Source organism: Pteropus alecto, unplaced genomic scaffold (genome assembly GCF_000325575.1).
Source record: "Pteropus alecto unplaced genomic scaffold, ASM32557v1 scaffold311, whole genome shotgun sequence".
Classification (NCBI taxonomy): domain Eukaryota; kingdom Metazoa; phylum Chordata; class Mammalia; order Chiroptera; family Pteropodidae; genus Pteropus; species Pteropus alecto.
Window position 1 is genome coordinate 2,818,280 of NW_006431916.1, and position 7,516 is coordinate 2,825,795.

Below are 7,516 nucleotides of genomic sequence, written 5' to 3' on the forward strand. Positions count from 1 at the left end.
CCAAGACTGGTCCTTGTAGCTGAATGTGAGATTTACATTTCTTTCTCCCTCCCTTCCTCCCTTCCTCCCTTCCTCCCTTCCTCCCTTCCTCCCTCCCTTCCTTCCTTCCTTCCTTCCTTTTATTTTAAAGAAGAAAAGGCAGTTATGTCCTTTATCCACTAATCCTTTAGATATTTTTATTCACTGGAACTTCATGAGCATCTACAGAGCTAAGCCATGGAGTTTTGAGGCTGAGTGCAGTCATCACCTCTATGCAGAGGCACCTTCTCCTTCCCTAGTTGGGGTGCTTGTTGGGAGTATCAGTTGAGGGTAGCTATATGCCCTGGATTTGTGACTTCTTTCCTTGCTAAAAAATAAAACAAAAAGTTTTAATCAATCTGTCATCATTCTTCAGTTTGTCACTGCTGTTTGTGGGGGCGGAGGGGGGCAGTTTTTAACTCTAACATTCACGTGAAATGGTTTAATCATAATTCAGAAAACGAATGTCCTTACTTACTACCATTTCTTCTCTTTCTCACCTGCTCTTTTTCTTTCTTTCTTTTGTTTTTCTTTCCTCTCTTCCTCTCGGCCTTTTTGCTTCTTCTCTTCATCTTCTACTGTTGTTTTCCTCTTCCTCCTCTTCCTCCTCCTCCTCCTCCTCCTCATCATCATCATCATCATTTCTTACCCTAAAGCTGGCACACAGAAGAAAGAGGAGGAGGAGAAGCAGAGAGAGAAGAAGAAATTGGTGAATGAATGAACACAGGAGTATAATTATGATTATCATCACTCTGGTTTGGGCACCTGAGTCGCGGTCTGGGATGGTGTAATCCACAATTGAACTGTTTAAGCAATGGACTTTTTTTCTGGACATCTCCCTTGCCACATTCTATTTGATGTGGGGAAGCTAAGTAAAGGTTACACAGTTCATTTTGAGAAGAGATTGAACTCGATAGTCTCTATACTAAGCCAAAATTCTCTTCTCCCTCTCTTACCACTTAATCTCAGAGATCGTTTTTTATTTCTACACTAGATGGACCTCAATTGCAGTCCGAAGGGTCTGAACATGTCCGTAAGAACTAAAGTAACACCCCCAGCTTCTACCCCAAACCAATTTCTTCTCGAACTGACTTCTTTTAAGCGTCATAATTTTACAGCCATGAGTCATCCTACATTCAGTGCTATGCTGAGCCATATTGCAACTGAGGCAAAAGAGAGTTGGTCAAGGTCACATCCTGTAGGGATGCTAAAGTCGAGACTTTCATCAGAAGACAGCATGGCCTGCCCAAGTAATATTGCTTTCTGTTTAATTTTTTAAAAAATCTACACAATATATAAATTACTTTTAATTTAAAAAAGTTTGAACGAAACGTAAATTTAGAGCTAAGAGCAAAAGCCCCATCCCTCCTTTACCTCTACCCCAACCACAATCTTGTTCTCCCTACTCTACTTATAGATGACATCTCGGTCAACAATTTGGATATATCCTTCCAGAATTTCCAGGTATATACTTGTACACTTATAAATATAAATATGTGCTCTATATTTATAGAGAAGATAACTAGAAGTGGAATTACTGGGCTCAAAGGTATGATACTTTGATTTTGATTGACACTGAAAGGGTTCGCCAGCTGTCATGGAAGTCCTTGAATACATTGCTCTATTTACCTATTGTTGCACCTGAACAGGGATACTGTTCAAAATGGCCTAGCTGTACAGTAAGTTGTGCTGTTTACTGAGATAAGCTTCTCTTCATTATTCTTTTTCAAAACTGTCTTGGCTATTTTTTTACATTGTCTCTTCCAGATAAAGTTTGTGCAAAAGACTCTGATTTCTAGATGGCTATTTTCATCCTTTGCTGAAAGGTACGTACCACCCTTCCTGAGGCAAATCTGGGATATGGTCCCTTAAATAAGGGCACTAATCCCATCATGGTGACTCTACCCTCATGATCTAACCACCTCCCAAAGACCCCCCCACCTCTTAATGTAATCTCACTGGGAGTGAGGGTTTTAACATATGAATTTGGGGTGGGGTGGATACAAACATTCATATAGTAACAGCAACTGAAGAAGATCCTGTGGGTTTTTTGCTTGCTTGTCCAGGAGAAAGAAGCTGACAGCAGTCAATGCCACAGCCTTGTTTAGGTGGGGTTCAGGACAGGGTGTGGAGACAGAGATTGAGGACACGATCTCAAGAGTCTTGATACCAGGGCACAAAGACCTCAACCAAATAACCCTCAGGAATTTAAACAATTCTTTTCATCATTCATTGAATTTCTTTCCAAAACCTTCCAATGCTGAGATTGTTTATGATCTTTGGTCTTCTTTTTTTTTTTTTTTTAACCTTGAAGTTGAGTGAACAAAAACAATGGAGCTCACCCCAGAAAACTACTGAAAGTTGCATTTGGTTGTGTCATCTAAGTTCATCGGGCCGTTTAGAAGTGAAGGAGAAAATGTATCATGGAGCAATATTGACAAGTGTTGGTTTACTGAGAGTTCAGCCAAGTTCAGAGGATATTTGATACACATGGCTGGCTACCCTCCTCTCAGGACTAGGAAAGAGGAAGTACAAATATCTATCCCTTCACTAAGCCTTGATCTCTCCTCCTCTGTAAATGGGGTGACAAGTAGCTTGCAGTGCTGGAGAGTGTACAGAGCTGGTGAGTATAGAAGTGGCTTGCAGACTATCAGGTGCTATACAAGTGCATTCTTTTCATTATGACGTGATCTGAATTCTGCATGGCAAAGGTGGCATATAGCAATGGCAGGATGATTTATTGAGGTCTCCATTTGGAATTTGTTCTCTCTATATTTTTCGTTCTCTCATTCTAGGTAGATAGGCCTTTGGGTTTCCTTGTTTGCGGATTTTTTTAGACCTAAAATTGAAAGTAGTAGTTCCTCAAAATTTGTCACTCTCCCTTTCTGGCCTGGCCTGAGGGCAGATTGTGCTAAGTGGTTCAGAAGGAGGCAGCAGGAGGCTAGGAAGCAGAAAGTGAGAGAAGCTGAGGGGGTAGGAAGTGGGCTGGAGAGGTTCCCCAGACCTAAAAGAGAAGTGGTTTGAGGTTTCGGGCCCTTACTTCTTTTCCTCTCAGTGCCCCAGTGTGGAGGTAGTAACTTAGCAGGCCCAGGGACCGCCATCTCCTGCAGGAGCAGGTGAGGTGCCAGCCTATAGGGACCTTGGGCTGTGAAGACATGAATAACCAGAGGCCCTTACAGACGCTCCACTTCCATACCTTGGGCCCTTCCATATGATCTAGAAATCATGTCACTGCAGCTACCAGGCTGAGCCCCATTCACCCATGACTGACTGGGTGAATTTCTCCGCCAACCTTATGAACTGGACGCTCCTAATCAGAATTCATTTGTTTTTAGAAAAATCACGTGACATTTCTTTCATGCTTACATTGGTGGAATAAAATCCATTACCTGCTCCGTATAAAGCACAATATCTAATAAATGCCCTTGGACAAAAATGTGAAGTAAATAGTAATACCTGGAAGAGACAGGTCCTGAAGGAAACAGTAGAAACCAGGAAATCACTGCCCCATTTTTGCTACTGGCACTAATATGTCTGTGACCTTAAGTCAGTCACTTCTCCCTCTGTGCCTCCATTTATTTATTGGTGAAATGTAGGCAACTAGACTAAATTCTTGGTCCATATTACTGCAGATCTGGAATGAATTTGGAAAACACAAAATAGTCATGAAACCATATTCTTAACTAAAGATATAGTTTAGGAGCTGTGTTAGTACTGTTAATTTTCACTTAAAAAATAATTGACCTTTTGTCTATGGCCATGCCTCCCTGAACAAGCCCGATCCCGTCTGATCTCGGAAGCTAAGCAGGGTCGGACCTGGTTAGTACTTGGATGGGAGACCACTTAGGAATACCAGGTACCGTAGGTGTAAAAAATAAAAAATAAGGGATTGTAAGCTGACAAGGTCCTTACAATCTGTGAGATTGACCAAGGGTTGCCTCACCTAAAAAAATTAAAAAAATAAAAAATTGACTTTTCAAGAAAGCAGTTTCTGCAGCTGCAGAAGACAGCCCAAATAAGTGTGACATTCTGTCTATTACCTGCTTAAGCAACGCTTGTCTGTGCACTTATTGTCTCTCTGTCAGGACTTGGGTCTTCATGCTAATGTGTACTTCTTGAGAATTTTATTTTAAACAGAAAAGCCTGTTTGAAAAAAAAAAAAAAAACAATTCTTCTGTAACTGGGCTTGTTTTTCACTGGGGCTGGAACAGTGTAAAGAGGACCGCATGAGGATCTGTGTTTATGTTTTTTCAATGACTTCCAGATCAAATTTGCTGTGTTTACAAGATGGAGACACTTTTTCTAATCACTAGCATTGCAAATTCAAAGGCAGGGAGGGACGCCCCAGCTGGGCTCTCTGCTCTGAGTTATCCCGTATCTCTGATGAAGGGTCCATGGATGCCCCAGCAGGATGAATGTCCAGCCAGCAGTTGCCTGTAGACACTGGTTTTTCATACTTAAATGAAATCAAGATGCCAGGTTATTATTATTATTATTTTAAACTTTAAGCCTCAGGCCCAGAGGTGGGATTCTGATTGCAGAGGCAATCTCTCTTTCTCCCATATTTGATAATTGCTTTACTTTTCCCTAAGTCTCTCCCAGTTCTTGACTCATCCAGACCCCATGAATCTCATTTTGAGGTTTCTCTTAATTCTCTTGAATCATGAACATTGTTAAGCTGAGGCCCAGAAGCCCCTGGGTGGCCAGTAGGTTTGCAGGTTATCTGCTGAGGTGCCCATTAGAGTTCTGCAAAACTTCAAATATGAAGCCCTTAAATCTATTCCTTTGACAAAAATTTCTTTTTAAAACAATGATTTCACTTAAATCCCCTTGTGTTAGAAGTTTAATACCTATAAGAGATGATACTTTGACCATGAAGCTGGCGCCCCAGCTAGCAATCACAGTGTCCTTGCAAGGTTTACCAGTGGGCGATGGGGTGTGTTGGTTCATCTGTCACTGTCTGTGCTCTTTCAGGGAGGCCACAGCATGGAGAGGAAAGAGGGGACTTGCCTTCAGGAGCCTGATTCACAGTCAGGAGCTGATTCACTAGCAGCACTGCTTGACTGTGTGACCTCGGCTGAGCCTGACTCTCTGAGGCTTAATTTCCTCTTCTGTCCACTTACCTCACAGGGATAAGCCACGGTTCCATGGGATGTGCCAGGCATGAAAGAATATTGTACCTAATAAAACAGCATGGAAATGAAAAGTTTTGTGACCATCGAGCTCAAGCTTCTTGGGCAGGTAGCTAAAGGGAATCGGGGATACTCTCTGTTGCTATGCAATGGAGATATTTGTAAAAATAAGTTTAAAAATATTTTTTTTAACCATTAACATCTCTGAAACTCAGACATGAGGTGTCAAGTGTTTTTCTGGCCCTTCCCCTTACCTTTCATGGACTCTGCTGTTACTGTGGCAAATTACCTCTCTCTCTCTGGGGTTCCAGTTAACTCTCTGTCAACTGGAGGGTTGGACTTGGTGGTATATAAGGAGCCTTTTAGCTCCGAAGTGCTGCAGTTCTGCTCCGTGTTTCTCAGGCTGGTATGTAGGAAGAGGTGATGGGATTAGAGGAGAGAAAGGGAGACTCTCTAGTTACACTTCTATTGAAGGTTATTATTATTTTTTTTATGAATAAGCAAATGAAAACTTTATTACCAAGAAACTCAGATCTAAATCAATTTTAGTGACCATTCTTATTCGAGGTTTAGATTTCACACACATCCCCAAATTTGTTCTTTGACCACCCCTCCCCTTGACAGAGCATTCACACATATGTGCAGGCATCATACACACATTTTATTTCTGTTTTCTTTTTCTTCCTTCCTTTCTTTCTTTCTTCCTTCCTTTCTTCTTTCTTTCTTCTTTTCTTTCTTTTGTTCTTTCTTTCTTTCTTCCTTCCTTCCTTCCTCTTTTTTCTTTCTTTCTTTCTATCTTCTTTCTTTCTATCATCTATCTATTTATGTATCTATCTATCTATCTATCTATTATCTATCTTTCTATCATCTATCTATTACCCACCTATTCTATCTCTACTTCCCTTCCCTTTCCACCTGCCCTCTCTCCCTCCTTCCCTTCCTCCCTTCCTTCCTTCCCTCTCTTTTTTTCTCTCTCTCTTTCTGGCTTGAATGTGTCTTATTGCACACTACTTTAAAAATTTTTTGAAACTGAGTAAGTAAAAAGATTATATTTTTAGAAGTGAAACAATGACTAATAGAGAAGTAGACTGCATTTTTTTTTTTTTTTTTTTTACAATTTCAGTACTTTAATCTTGTTCCTGCAACTCATGACCCAGAGAGTTGTGTCGGCTGTTAATAAAATAACTCCTTGACCTGGATCTGGAGGCATTTCATAGTCCTGGCTCTGATGCTGGTTGCTGTGTGACCCTGGGACAGTCTTCTCCTTGCTGGACCACAGCTGCCTCATTTGGAAAATGAAGGATCTGACCAATCTCTAAGGTACCTTCTAGACTTAAAGCTCTCCATATAGGGAGTATCTCACTTTTTAAAACCTAATATCTGAAAAAAATTAATAAACAAAATCCACCCTCCCAAAACACCTTTTTCCTTATGAAATAGCTCAATACAGGTTAAAACACTTATACTATAAAAAGGAATTTTAAAAAATAACTCCTTTAGTTTAGAAATAATTTGATTTATATGTAGCATTTCAAAGCCTCTCATACCTGTAATTGATAAATTTTTGTCTAGTTGGACATTTCAATGATGGTTCTTTATCCCTGGCAGCTGACCCTGTCACATTTATCAGACAAATTCCCAGGAAACATCTCTGTAATTTTCAGCTGAAATCCCTAATGGGTGTGATCAAATCAGGCTTAATGTTCGCTCTGGTGAACAGTCACTTTGAAAGTATGTGTCGCTTTCTCATTATCATTTTATTTCTACCATTAGCCACATTTAAAAATGTAAATCACTACTAACATCTTTCAAAATGAAGAATAACCCTCTCATGTGAAAGCTGATCATCGTGGCAAGTGAGGAGATGAGGCATTGCAGAAGGTGGGGGAGGGGGACACAGAGTCAAGGGATCATGGATGGTGTGACTTGGGTAAGTCACTTCCTTCTCTGGGCATCAGTTTCTTTCTGTGGAAATGTGGGGTTGGTCTAGGTCACTCCAAAGGGCCCTTTGGCCCTGATGTGAAAGGATTTTGTGCAATAATTTCGGCTGTTGTTGGGGTGTCATGCGTAAGAAAATTACTCCTTAAAGCCTTTCTGATGACGGCCCGTTCCTCAGGTTATGCTGGGGCAAGATGGGCCAATCCATGGCATCCTGTAGCTTTAAAAGGGGAAAATGGTTCCCGAGACCCAAGAAAGCTACCATAATGGAGAAAAGTGGGGAGTCAGCAAAGGACTTTCATTATGAGCATATCCCCCTTCACTCTTCTCCCCCACAACAGCCTCAGCTCAGTGTCTCCTGGTGAAATTACCTTGAGACCTGGTTTTCCTATTTGGCTTTACAAGAATCAGGACAAGTCTGTAGGTAG

The 7,516-nt window shown here is 41.0% G+C and overlaps 1 pseudogene; it reads left to right on the forward strand.

The window, feature by feature from the left end:
• Positions 1-3,767: 3,767 nt before the first annotated feature.
• Positions 3,768-3,886, forward strand: LOC112473675 (annotated as a pseudogene).
• The last annotated feature ends 3,630 nt before the right edge of the window (positions 3,887-7,516 follow it).